The sequence below is a fragment of the Hyperolius riggenbachi genome, chromosome 1 (genome assembly GCF_040937935.1).
Source record: "Hyperolius riggenbachi isolate aHypRig1 chromosome 1, aHypRig1.pri, whole genome shotgun sequence".
NCBI classification, from domain to species: Eukaryota; Metazoa; Chordata; class Amphibia; order Anura; family Hyperoliidae; genus Hyperolius; species Hyperolius riggenbachi.
Window position 1 is genome coordinate 381055922 of NC_090646.1, and position 14293 is coordinate 381070214.

Sequence of the window (14293 nt, forward strand, 5' to 3'; positions counted from 1 at the left end):
CAGAACACGTTATATGCCAAATTGGAGAAATGCATTTTTGAGGTAACATCTGTCACCTTTCTGGGGTACATAATTTCCACCTCGGGCCTTTCTATGGACCCTGCCAAGGTCTCTGCTGTTCTGGAGTGGCCTCAGCCCGTGGGTCTGAAGGCTCTCCAGAGATTCTTGGGGTTCGCTAACGACTATAGAAGGTTCATAAAGGGGTACTCCACAGTCATCGCACCCCTTACCAATCTCACAAAGAAAGGAGCAGATACTAACCACTGGTCCTCCGAAGCTCTTGCTGCTTTCTCCACCCTGAAGGAATAGTTTTGTACTGAACCCATTTTAAGACACGTTGACATCTCCTATCCCTTTATTGTGGAGGTAGATGCCTCAGAGGTTGGGGTAGGGGCTGTGCTGTCTCAGCGTTCTGGGTTGCAGGGAAGGTTACACCCGTGTGCCTATTTCTCTCGTAGATTTTCTCCCACAGAGAAAAACTACGATATAGGAAACAGGGAGCTCCTAGCCATTAAATTGGCCTTTGAAGAATGGCGTCATTGGCTAGAGGGAGCAGAACATACGATTACAGTTTACACTGATCACAAAAATTTGGAATACATCGAGGGGGCTAAGAGATTGAGTCCCCGACAGGCTCGGTGGTCACTGTTTTTCTCGAGATTCAGATTTATAATTACGTATACCCCGGGTAGTAAAAACATTAAAGCAGATGCTTTATCCAGATGTTTTGAGCCAGAGACAGCACAGCCCTCAGACCCAGAGACTATTCTCCCACAGAAAGTGGTGTTGGCAGCCACAGAGACCTGGAGGAACTGGACTGAAACTTTAGGTCCTTTCCAACAGGATGTCCCTGAGGGAAAGCCTGAAGGGGTCATGTTTGTACCGTTGCCATTCCGCCTCCACATCCTGGTGCCACCAGAACACAGGATCTTGTTGCTAGGTGTGCATGGTGGCCTTCATTGGCAACTGACTGCAAGGAGTATGTGAGAGAATGTGCAGTATGTGCAAGAAGTAAACACTCCCGTCAGGCACCTGTGGGAACATTGCAGCCTTTACCCACACCGAGTGAACCATGGACCCATTTGTCCATGGATTTTGTGGGTGAACTCCTGAAGTCTGAGGGCATGTCGGTCATTTGGGTGGTAGTCGACAGATTCAGTAAAATGGCCCATTTCGTGCCCCTAAAAGGACTCCCCTCGGCCCAGGAATTGGCCGATCTCTTCATCCTGCATATTTTCTGGCTAGACGGTATTCCGGAAAATATAGTGTCAGATCGGGGTGTCCAATTTGTTTCTAAATTTTGGAGGGCATTCTGTCATCAGTTGGGCATGGAACTTTCGTTTTCGTCAGGCTACCACCCACAGACCAATGGTCAGACCGAGAGAATTAATCAATCTCTGGAACAGTTTTTAAGGTGTTATGTGGCGGATGCACAGACTGATTGGGTCAAGTTCTTGCCGTTTGCAGAATTTGCACACAATAATTTGAAAAGCTCTTCTTCTGGATTCTCTCCATTTCAGGTGGTAACAGGAAGGTTGCCTAGGTTCTCCCCATTGCCAGTAGCTTCTACTCCGTTTCCAGCTCTGGAGGCTTGGCAAAAGTAATTTAAAAACATTTGGGGAATGGTGAAAAAGAATCTAGAGAAGGCTTTTCAGAGTCAGAAAGGACAAGCTGACAAGAAACATTCCATAGAGTGGAAGTTTCGGCCAGGAGACTTGGTCTGGGTGTCCACTCGTCATTTGGCCAAAAAACAGCCTTCACCCAAGCTAAGACCCAGATTCGTGGGTCCTTTCCCTGTAACCAGGAAAATCAACAATGTTACTTATGCCATTGATCTTCCTGCCAGTATGCGGGGTGTGAGATCATTCCATGTATCCCTGCTTAAGCCACTCCTCCTTCCCCTGTGATGGTGGATGATTAACATGAGTATGAAGTGGAAAAGATTTTAGACTCACGTATTGTACAGAACTCAATACTGTATTTGGTTCACTGGAAGGGTTATGGCATTGAGGAAAGAACATGGGTACCTGATTGCCGCATGCATGCGGATGAATTGAAGAGGGAGTTTCACGCCCTACACCCTGAGAAACTGGGTAGGAGCTGTCTGGAGTCCACTCCTCAGGGGGGGGGGGTACTGTGAGAAAACACAGAAAAGCCGCCGCGTGCGCTCAGAACAAGGCGGATGATTCCGCATCCAACGCGGCGGTTTGCACGCGTAGGCCTACATCTGCCAGTGTAGCTGAATGCAGAGAAACCGCCGCATGCCTTGATAGCGGTGCGGCTGGTTCCGCGACCAGCACGGCGGGTGATACGCAAGACATGTCTGGTGTGGCTGGGAACGATAGTCCACATAGGTTTAGAAGGACGCGCGCGCGCTGAGAGGCAGAACTTTTATGACAGCCAGAAGGGAGTCAGCTGACCCAGCCGGTCAGCTGACGATTGTACCAGTTCCTATTGGTCCAGCATTTAAGGGAGGCGCTGGAGAGCGCTGGGCTATATATACTGGGTGCTGGTCATTCGCTGGTTGTCTGCCGTTGCGATCACTACGTGGAAGCACTCAGACCTTATTGTCAGAATCTGTGTTATTACTCTGTTATACTTCAGACTAGTTCCAGGGTGTTGATGATCAAGGACCTCACACCCAAGATTAGGGTCTTGTGTTACCATTCTGTTATACTTCAGACTAGTTCCAGGGTGTTGATGATCATGGAGCTCGCACCCAAGACTAGGCATTGTTTATTATCTGTTATGACTTTCTGATTTCCTGACCACTCTTCTGTTCACTGATTTGGTACTTCGCTATATCTGATTCTCTGTTGCCAAACCCTGCTTGCCTTAGGATTACCAAATCAGCCTCCTGTCTTTGTACTTTGTATGTCCGTGTGTTGCCGACCTGGCTTGTCTGACCTTGAGAGCTATCTCCTCAGTTAAGAGATAGTTCACAGATCTGTCAGTGACATCCTCCCTTTGGTGTCACTCACACTCTGGTCCTTCCCTCTTCCAGTCTGACTCCTCCCTGCGGGAGAGTCTCAGGCTGCTGAAAGGTACTCATACTCTAGCAGTATTCCTTACTGCCTTGCACCTGTCCTCCTGGTATTGTTCTAAAAGTATTACTGTTGTACCAAACACTCATATCTCTCAGGTGTCCAGAGGTTAGTAATATATCTGATTATCGGTGATACTGCAGATCATTAATAATCAGGTATATATCTGTATTTTTGGTGATACTGCAGATCACTAATAATCAGATCCTCTCTGTGTTACACCGATCGTTACATAAACCATTTAGCTAGCACTAGGGTAGCTAGTAAAGTTGTTGAGCACCCCCCGATCCCCTCCGCTCCCCCGTTTATACATAACCCAGCCTGGATCCAGCGATCGGCGCAGCCTCCCCGGACAGCTCTGGTCTTCACTATGGGGAGGATCGCACATGACATCATGACATCGCTGACATCATGACATCATGACATCATGCACAAACTCGATCCTCCCCATAGAGAGACCAGAGCTGTGCAGGGAGGCTGCGCGATCACTGGATCCAGCGGGGGTAATGTATAAACGGGGGGATTGGGGGGGATCACAGGGGAGCAGCGGGTGCCCGACACTTGTACTAGCTAAACTAGTGCTAGCTAAATGGTTTACAGTCATTTGGGGCAATCATTTTATTATGGGAGCCTCCTGGGGACACAGAGCGGTATGCTCGACACAGTGTCGGGCATACTGCTATGGAGGTTAAATGAAGTTGAAAAATGATCACCTAGGAAAAAAATCAGGAGAAAAAGTGAATTGCTTATGATCCTATTTGTGTGCAGTTTTTGTGATGAATTATAAGGGGAGGGTGAGTAGATTGGAACAATAACATACTTTCCCAACCCTTTTCCTCTTTCCATTACTCATAGCCTTTTTCAGATTTTTTCACCCTTTTTCATTACTGTCCTACAGTCATCCAATTTTCTTTGTTTCCTGTTCATTCCCTCTAAATCTTTTTATCTCCACTGATCTGTTCCCATTCACACTCCCTTCCTATTATTATTTATGTGCTTTTAGTTTTGACCAAGCACTGTCAACACTCTACAGTGGGTTGTTGACAACATAAAGTAACTATTAGGTGCTCCTTCCTCCTTTTTTATCCCCACCCCAATTCAGTTTGTATGTCCTCACTGTGTCTCTATAGGGTTCCAAATAAACCCATGTCAAACCATGCAGAAGAATGCAGAAAGCAAGTGTGTATAGCTTTCAACATTAGAGGAGTTCTGCGCAATGAGAGCCAGTAAAACTTTTCCCTCTTTACAAAGCCCTTTAGTCCCACTGAAGAGGCACAAGAGCCTCTTCCCCACTTCCATATTACCCCACAAAGTATATGTGGGTAATAATCCCTTCATATTTTATGTAGAAGTTCCTTTAATAATGCATGCACTAGCTAGCAAATCCACACAAAGGAATAAAATATTATATTTTCAGATCCTTAACCTAGGTTTAAAACTAAAAAGAAAACACCTGCACCATTTAATAGTAATGATCATAATTTTACGCAATTACGGCCATATGTAATTACGGTTTGGATATGCAATAGATTTTGCTTAATCCATCTGTAATTCTGCATAATTACATAACAAGTCAAAAAAATAATTTTTTAAAAATAACTTGTAGTTTTTAAGATAATTGATTTTGAAAATGCAAAGAAAAATGAATTTAAAACTTGCATTTTCAAAATCCGTTATCTCAAAAACTACAAGGTCTTTTAAAAAAAAAAAAAAAAAAGTTTTTACCCGTTCCCAATATTCCCTTTAACATTTGTAGCAATTTTGATGATGATAGCATGTATTACAGGAAATTTTGCGTAATTATGCAAAATTACCAATGGATTTTATCTATATGCAAATTAATTACACATTTTCCCAAAATTTTGCATTATGATGTTGCATCGTAATTGCAAATTATGATGTTAAATTACGAATATGCAAAATGTGTGCTCATAACTACAATTTAATGATGGATTCATTAAACAAACATCTTTTAAAATAACGAGTCCCGCGACGTGATTCTACATCAGTCCTGTCTTTCTGTGATGTACTCCATGTACTCCATGTCAATCACAATTTACATCACGTCAATTATGATGTCTTTTGGTGTGAGCTTTAGCAACATCAATCATTATTTCTTTTTTCTTGCATGAAGAGCTATTGTCCACCCAAATGTGCTTTGATGCTGATAAATGACAGAATAACTAGGTAATTTAAATGTTAACACTGGCCCATACTAATTTTATAAACACTTAATATGCACAAATTAAATATGTAAAGACTGAGCGAGTCTTAGGTTGCATTCACAGTGCCACGTTGCGGAGTCTTATAAAGTCTTATAACGTAGCTTACCACACTGCAATGCTAATCCTATGGGCCGTTCACAGTGCGACGTTAAAGTCACGTTGAAAAATGTTGCATTGTGCTAACTCACTGCTTGCAGTGCGTTACCTCTCAACGCAGGCACATTGCGACTTTAAAATCGCATTAAAACGCAATGTCCCAATGTGAATGCGACCTTAGTAAGCACATATTTAATTAATGAACATGATAGATAGATAGATAGATGGATAGATAGATAGATAGATAGATAGATAGATAGATAGATAAATATAGATGGATAGAACTATACAGGTGCAGATCCATCTAACCTTGAATTTGAAAATAAATAAAGCTGTTTGAAAGAAGAGAATTACATCAGTGGCATGGACTTCACTGTACAAAAATGTGTGTATATATATATATATATCGCAGGAATCAATTGCTTTTGGAAAGGAATCGATCATTTTGGAACATTGGGTGGAAATCTATAAGCGTATGCCCAGCTTTGTTTGAAACTTTCATTGTTTGACATGAATGTTAGAATTTAAGTATTATATGCTTGAATTCGTAGGCCTCAGTTACTTTAACTGAGTTTAGTTAAAATACTTGATTTGCAGAATCTCCCTTTAAGGAGAATTTCTCTTGGAGATAAATACAGTTCTGATTTTCAGTAGATCGTTGTACTGGAACTCCCAAGGCTGTGTCAGAGATATCCAGTGCAGAGGCCAGACCAGCTGGCGACGAACAACATAAACATGAGCCATTGTTATGAAAATATTCTCACAAGTACATTTAACAATGGTCTCCTCAGAACAAGGGGGCAGTTCATTGGAAAATGGAATTTTCCAGTGCATGCACAGTAAAGACTGTGCTTGTCATGATATCTCGGGTTCTTATCAGCCAATAGCAGGCGATGAGTTATTGATCCGTCTCTGCTCAGATGATGTCACATTTAACTGGCTGTCTCTGCCCTATCTCCTGTATGCTGTGGCTGTGAGTTGCAGCTCTAATGAGTTGCTGGTGCTGGAGTAAAAGGTGTGTTGTGCTGTTGCCAATAGCAACCCACGTAAACATTCTTACAATGGAAAGATAACTTTAACTCAATCATGGGGAAGCTGATGGATGAATGTTTGCACTGCTCTAACACCTCCATTGCAATGTATCAAAATTAGTAATGGGCAAATATGGCCATTTTTATTTCGCCATCCATTATTAAGTCACGCAAATGAGAATATTCACAATATACAGGTAGTCCTCGACTTATGAACGCTCGACTTACGAACAACCCACCAATATGAATGGCATGGATTCTGTGTTTCCATGGGAACAAGTAAAACAAATTTTCAAATTGGACTTGTAGTTTTTGATAAAATCGATTTTAAAAAATCTAAGAAAAAATGGCTTTTAAACTTGTATAAACTGGTACAGAGTACAGAGGTGACACAGAGGGGGGACACTGGAGGCACAGTGGAGGTACAGGGGACAGAGATGACACAATGTTCCGACTTAAGAACATATTCAGGTTAGAACTAACCTACAGTCCCTATCTCGTTCGTTAACCGGGGACTACCTGTATATAGGCATGAGAAAACGTATTTCTACCAAATGCATAAGCATGAGAAAACACACTTTCCCAGAGTATAGGTGAAAATGTATGGCATGCAAAAAAAAAAAAAATACATGTTTCTCTCTGCATTTAAGTCAATTGGCATGAGAAAATGTGTATAGTACTAAAATTCCATCATATTTTCAAGAAATTTTCAGGCAAAAATCAAAATTTTGATGCGAAAGCAACTTTGGTAAACAATCAAGCTCATTCCTATGAAGCATGCGCAAAGATCAGTGGATTCACTTTTATAACTTTTTTTTCATTTCACCCTTCTTTAATTACCATTTTTTGTGCTGCAACCTTTCCTTTGTGCTTTGTTTTAATTTGGTTGGGGTGAAAGGCCTTTTTTAAATTCTTTTTAAGCATTTGATACTTGAAATTGACTTACTTACAACTATTTCCTGAGTAAATCTAACATTCAACCATTCAACAAACATTTTTTTGTCTGTACTTTATATAAAGGAACATTGAACAGCAGCAGTCAAGTGACCATTCAGAGCTCTGTAAATACATCAATGCACTCACATCCTTGAAGATATGTACAATTTGTGTTTTATGCTCTGTCACCTTGAGTTTGGTCCCCTGATAGTTTGCCTGCCACAGACTTGCTTTAAGACATAGAACCCGCAGTATACACATTTATGTAATAAAATCGATGTTTTGACATCCTGTTCAAACTTAAAAGTGTTCAGAGGTGTCAACAGCCAACAATATATTTTTTCGTCTTTTGGTGGATTCAATTACCTAGAGACCATGTGCCTTTTTCATATCTATGTTATGGGTCCATAGGTCACCTTGTTGTTCTTAACAGATGTGATTAAGTGCAGAGTTTCACGATAGAAGGATTTCACCCTGCCACCAAGGGTTGTTCTTTTTATGCTTGTTATGTGGTCTCTACAGATTTTGTACTTGATTTTATTTAGTCCAGAGCAAGTCTTTAGAGTTCCTTGTCTGTGGTGAACATTGAAAATATAATTTTAATCTTTGACAATGATAATTATTACCGTATATTTTTTAAGACAGTAGAACACTTTTTATCTTTTGTTTGTTGTATGTTTTTGCTTCCATTGTGTCGAAATAAAATGTAAAACATTTAGTGCAGTTGTTTTCAAAATATAATAGTTTAATTGTTGAATTGCTGACACTAACATCAGTGATTTATAATTTCTACTCTTAACTGTCAAAGGATTATTTCTGTTCCAATGGGAGGTCATTGCAGGCACGGTGATAAAGTATTCTGTCACATTTGTCTTTATAGATATAAAGAGACAAATTCTGACACCTTTATCTTAAAGGACCACTATATTAAAAGAAAAGTAAGCACTTAAAGTCTGGCAGTTCTGACAGGTTTTGGAACAGCCCATCTCCTCATGGGGGGGTCCTAAGTATTTATTTTAATCTTATTAAAGCAAAGGCAACATATTGTGCAAACATGTAAGGAGGCTGGCTAGTATATTACTATTTTGCCAGTTAGACTTAGCAACTGCCATTCAATACATGCTTTAAAAAAACAAAAACTGAACATCTCTCATGAGGAGATGGATTCGTCTAAAACCAGTCAGATCTATACTTACTTTTTTTTTTTGCTCTAGTGATGATAAAATATACATTTTTTTCATATTTGTGTAAGAATTTTGGTGAAACATGAACATCAATTTAAAATGTTCAGGCACAATTAAAACTTAACATAGGAAATTGACATTTTTACCTCCCTGGCGTTTAATTTCCCCAGGATTTCTGTGCAAAAAGTGATAAAATGTATTTTTAAAACTTTTTTTTCCTGTAACTTGCCAAAATATGTCAAGCAAGGGTCTAGTATGCAGTGCAGGAGAGTATTGATGTGTATGCACATTTACACTGTTCACAGCATGATTTTTTGGATGGATATATCTGTCAGTACCGCTAGGGAGGTTAAAGGGAATCTGAAGTGAAAATAAACTTATGATATATTGGCCTCAATTCACTAAGACCATGTTGGAGATAATAAGGCAAGAGAAAACTTACCTCCACACATCGATCTTGCCTTATTAAGGTGTAGAGATAAGTTTTCACAGTGAGGGGGTTATCTTATCTCTTCATTCCTTAAAGGGAACCTGTACTTTAAAATAAACACATGATGTAGCTGCAATTGAATATTACATACTTACCTCACCATCAGTTCCTCTCAAAAGATCACCATTTTCTTCTTACAGTGAGCCCTTCCAGTTCTGACAATATTTTGTCAGACCTGAAATATACCAGTTGCTGTCAGTTATATATCAGCAGCTGTCAGTTACAACTGAATGTGCAAGGTAGGGTCCCTGTTTCCTTATGGCTCAAGTGGGTGATATTACAGTTTAACAGTGTGCTGACCAGGAAGCTGTTATGGGGTAATGGCGATTTTCAGAATTGAGAACAGAGAAGGAGAGGAGAGGAGAAAGATATTGATGAGTAGACTACACAGGAGGTAAGTATGATGTGTTTATATTAATTTGGACTTTTAATTTTCAGTTCAGGTTCTCTTTAAGTTACCTCCTCTGTAGTTAAGTTACCTCCTCTGTAGTTATTTTTACAAGAAGTTAATTAACAGCCTGTCTTTAACTTTAGAATTCTGGAGTTATTTTAAGGATTGAAAAGTTAACTTTAGAGATCTCACCTTAACTTAAAGACAGAAGAGTTGGGGCTTGATTCAGAAAACAGTGCTCACTGTTAGCACGCACGTTAACGCACGAACGTGAATACTTGCACTCGATAACCTATTTTCACACGAAAACCGTTTTTTCCGTGCTAAAACGCGTGAAAAGTCGTGCTAACAGCTGTGCTAACAGTTAGCACTGGTTTGTGAATCAAGCCCTTAACTTTAGGTTTGCCTGAGGTAAAATGTTTCCTGAATACTACATGCTTTATCACGATGGTGATAACTCTAGAAACCTTATTAACCACTTCACCCCCCCAGTGCTAAATTTCTCCGTCCCTCTGCGCACCGCTTCACCCCCAGGGACAGAGAAAGGCGCACTTTTTTGTTTACTGGCTGGGAGTGGGTGGGGAACTCGTGCGCACACTCCAGCCAGCCAGCACAGCAGGTGATTAATTGGACGTTAGGAACAAGCGTTCCTAAATCCAATTAGACTCGCCGATTGCGAATAGAATGGAGACTGGTTCAAACAGAAGCAGTCTTCATTCATAACAACCTAAAGTAAACAAACGTGCAGCGCGCGATCGCGCGCCCCCACTCTGCAGTCCAATGATTGGTTATGGGGACCCCAGTCCCCAATAACCAAACATATTACAGAAAAAAATGAATGGAAGTAGCGCTACAAGGTAAAAATCGCGCTGGTGTTTCAGAGGTAAAACCCCTCCGTTGTGAAGTGGTTAAAGACAGGAGATAAGCTTAGTGAATTGAGGCCCATGATTTGTATGTGTAGTACAGCTAAGAAATAGAACATTTATAGCAAAGAAACAAGTCATATATTGTTTCCAGTACAGGAAGAGTTAAGAAACTTCAGTTGTTATCTATGCAAAAGAGCTTTTCTGAGTTCCACAGCCTAATTGGTTGATGATTTCTGGAGCATTAAAAAACATCAAAGAAATAGTGACAGAAAGCTTCAGATAAGATTCAGTGAGAAGAGAAGTTCAAAGGGTCATTAGCTCTGCAAACCACACTCTGTATCACTATAAGACAGAGCAAACTGCAAATATGACAATATGATGCAATGCTATAAAAACACTACATAACTGAAAATAAAAATATAAGACTAATTTCTTTGCTACTAATATTCTATTCCTTATCCGTACTACACATACAATTCATTCTATCATAAGGGTTTTGTCTTTTGTTTTTTGTTTTTTGCTTTGGTATTACTTTAATAGTTAACAATTTGTCTTATTAACAGTGATGAGTTAAAATCCTCATAATCATACACAGAAACCACAATATTAAATTCACAAAGAGTCTTGCAACTGATCCACTTAAGCAAAAGTGATGTGAATTATATGTTATAAGAATGTTATATTTGTCTCTACTTAAAAAGTGCCAAATAATAATTTAATTAAGGCTACCTACATTCCTCAACAGTTATCTCCTCCATACCTTCAGTTTTCTGACACCTGTATATTACTGCTGAGTGCTGATGAATTTACTTCACTGGTGTCAAACTTGCTCTTGTTAAAAAGCAAAGCATGATGGGAACAGGGTATCTAGAGAACAGTGGGTGGGTCCTTTTGAACCAAAGTTTAGCAGCTTACCTAAGAAAAAAGTGTCATGACTGAAAGTATGCAGCAGCCTGGAAAACCCAGCCCCTCTCTTAGCCTAAAGGAAATCAAGGAGATGGTGGTTAGGTAAACACACACACTGTCATTCCCCCCACATGTTAACTGAATGAAGAGCAGGAGAACTGAGATGATGAGACCAGATCAATATTACATCAACATTGGTATGTGACTGTTTTATTGTAATTTAAATGAGTTTATATAGATTAGAAGACCTTTCTGGGTACCTAACAACATTTTTTCCTTGCATAGAGCCAGCATTTATTATCATTGTAGAAAGTTTAAAATACTGCCCCATCAGTTGGGCAGGTGGTAGCCAGAGATATCTGTTCTGTCTCCCAGTCCCAACAAATAACAATAGTGCTGCTTTTAAGTGTTTGTGTCATAAATTCCCCTTCTATGCAAGTCTGTGATGATTCTAGCCGTCAGGAAGTCAGTGTATGAGTTTGACTGCAGATGGCAAGCTTAGTACCCCTGTAACAGTGCAGGATTTCCCTGCATAGTCTGACAAATTCTCTGAGCAAGCTCTGCACGATGGAGTTTCCTGCATTCAGCTCTAAAAGGCGGAAGTGCGTGATCTCTCGTTCCTCCTATGTATTACGTTGCAAATGCTGATGCACTAGCTCATTGCTATGCATGAATGATGTGCAGGAAATGGTTTCTGGTGTACTGCTGGGAGGTGTGGTCTGGTTTGCTTTCAGTGCTATATAAGCTATCACTGTCTACTCATTCATTGCCCGTAAAGCATTAGTTACACTAGCTGATGGGTGCGCTTGGATTATTATTGATCTCTACAATCAATCCCCAACGTCACACATCCAACCGTTTTAGCACCAATCCGCACTATGCACTCTGCACACTGCACACTACAAGATCTTGCTTAAACCTGATTGATGGTCAGTGGCCCTGAGATATCTCGATCCTGGTTGTAGAAAATTGCAATATAGTTCATTAAAAACATTAATAAAAATTGTCTATAGAGAATAGTGGTTAAAATGTGTTAACAAATCAAGTCCATAAAAAACACATTAAATAGCAGCAAACTTCTGCCCTAGCATGAGCTCTCACTTAGCAAAAGGTAGTTTTGCCTCTCAACAGTTTTCATTGATTCTGCCAAAAACAGTCCGGCATTCAATAAACAATTGCATATATGTAATGCTGATGATACCATCAATCAGGTTGAAGCAAGATCTTGCAGTGTGTAGAGTGCATAGTGCGGATTGGTGCTAAAACGGTTGGATGTGTGATGTTGGGGACTGATTGTGGTGCTATTAAATGGCTTTTGCATGAGTATTGTTCATTATTTTAATGTTTTATTTTATCCATTAAAGCTTTAGGAAGCTGAATGTGCAGGAGTCCCTATTTTTAATTCTTTGCAAATTCTAGAGTGCAGGAGGGGCACTCCTTCACCCATCTCCCTGCAGTCCATAAATCACTTTTATGAGAAGAAGCACTATAATCTCTTACGAGTTGAGTAAAATTCCACTTGTGTTGAGTAAAACTGAATGCTATTAAATTGACTAATGCCAAGCATTTTTCAGCTTGATACTTTGGTTGCATATGCAAATTAAACACAGTCATTACCCAGTGCTTCTAACAGGAAGTACCTGCATATGCTTGAGCAGCATGGGCAATTACGCCATCACTAAATATTTATACATATTATTCTGGCAAAAGCAACCCATCCTCCTGGCCAAGATGGGCATAGGCTGAATCATTCCTCCAGTATTTAGGGAATGCTGAAGAGCTTCCTAATAGCTCGAGGGGGAGTGCAGACCAGGGGACTCAGGTAGCGGGGGGTCCGAACCCCCTCTCCACCGCTGTGCCCGCTGCCCCCTTCCTGCCTGCTACCCACTCCAGGCTACCTATACTGGGTGCTATTATACTACCTAATGGGGGGTGGCGGCATCTTCACAAGTTTCTCAGGCAGCAAAAAGTCTAGAACCGGCCCTGTGCATATATTGCTTATTTATTTCACCCCTGTGCTGCCCTTGGAGTGGCTGTATTGTAACACAACTAGTAGGGATGCATGGAATCCCTAGCTACTGTCTGATGCCATCCTCATCCGTTGTCGCCAGCTATCTACACCCTACAGGGTATGTAAGCCACTTGCACTATATGCACTTATGCTCACTCGCCATGGTCACCTATCTATAGGAGATATTTTTTGCTACATTAATGCACTGTTTGGTTGGATGCTTTCACAGATGCTCTTTACATGACTTATATTGTATGATGATTGATTATTTATTATTGGTTATGCTATTTTGATGTTGCACCATGCACTTTATGTATTGAATAGGACTTGCATTGCATCATTTTTTTTGCACATATTACTGGTTGGAACCCAGGTTAAGCTGTGGGGGTTCTATATAGAAGGTAAGAAATTATAGTATACATTGGATTACTTTATATACATTATTGTGGACAGACAACAGCCCTTTTAGGGTTTTCTTTAAATTATTTTTAAACTTTGGATATAATATACCAAACATATATATATAATATACCTGACAATATGTATACCTTTTCATTATATAGATTGTTATATATTTTTAACCCTACCTTTTGAGTGGTGCTATTTTAAGATGCAAGCTTTCATTCTCCTACATTTGCCCACAGTGTAATACACCTGAGTATTACCATTCTAAGAGGAAATCTTACATTTAGGAAGGAACAACAAACATTTGAGCACAAGTTTATCAAAGTTTCCCAGACCTTAGAGAAGGGTCTAGGGCCTATAGCCCCATCTACACGGAGCTACATCGGAGCGATACAGTGGCTCGATTAGCCGCCGGATCGCCTCTTCCACATCCCCGCGCGTTCCCGCCACGTCAACGCATTCGATCCGCCCTCGTCCCCGCCCAGCACCGCTTATCTTCCGCTCGATTCCCTGCCATTGTCCTCTCGTGGGGAACGAGCAGGGAATCGGCGAGATCCGACCTGTCGGACCTTATCAATCGAGCCGAATCGCAAAGGTGGAAATAACTGTGTGACTGAAGGACATGGATTCATATTACTGAATAAGCCTACAAAATCATGTAATAGCCTGTGTGTTATATTCACTTTTGTACCATTCTAATGCAGTTGT

General features: G+C 40.5%; 1 long non-coding RNA gene across 1 annotated transcript; it reads right to left on the bottom strand.

Moving 5' to 3' along the window:
- Positions 1 to 4966: 4966 nt before the first annotated feature.
- On the bottom strand, positions 4967 to 11248 carry LOC137551846 (uncharacterized). The gene is made up of 3 exons (XR_011027071.1): positions 11179 to 11248; positions 7699 to 7905; positions 4967 to 5208 (listed from the first exon to the last, which is right to left on the bottom strand). It is a non-coding gene; the product is annotated as an uncharacterized lncRNA (long non-coding RNA).
- Between the last annotated feature and the right edge of the window lie 3045 nt (positions 11249 to 14293).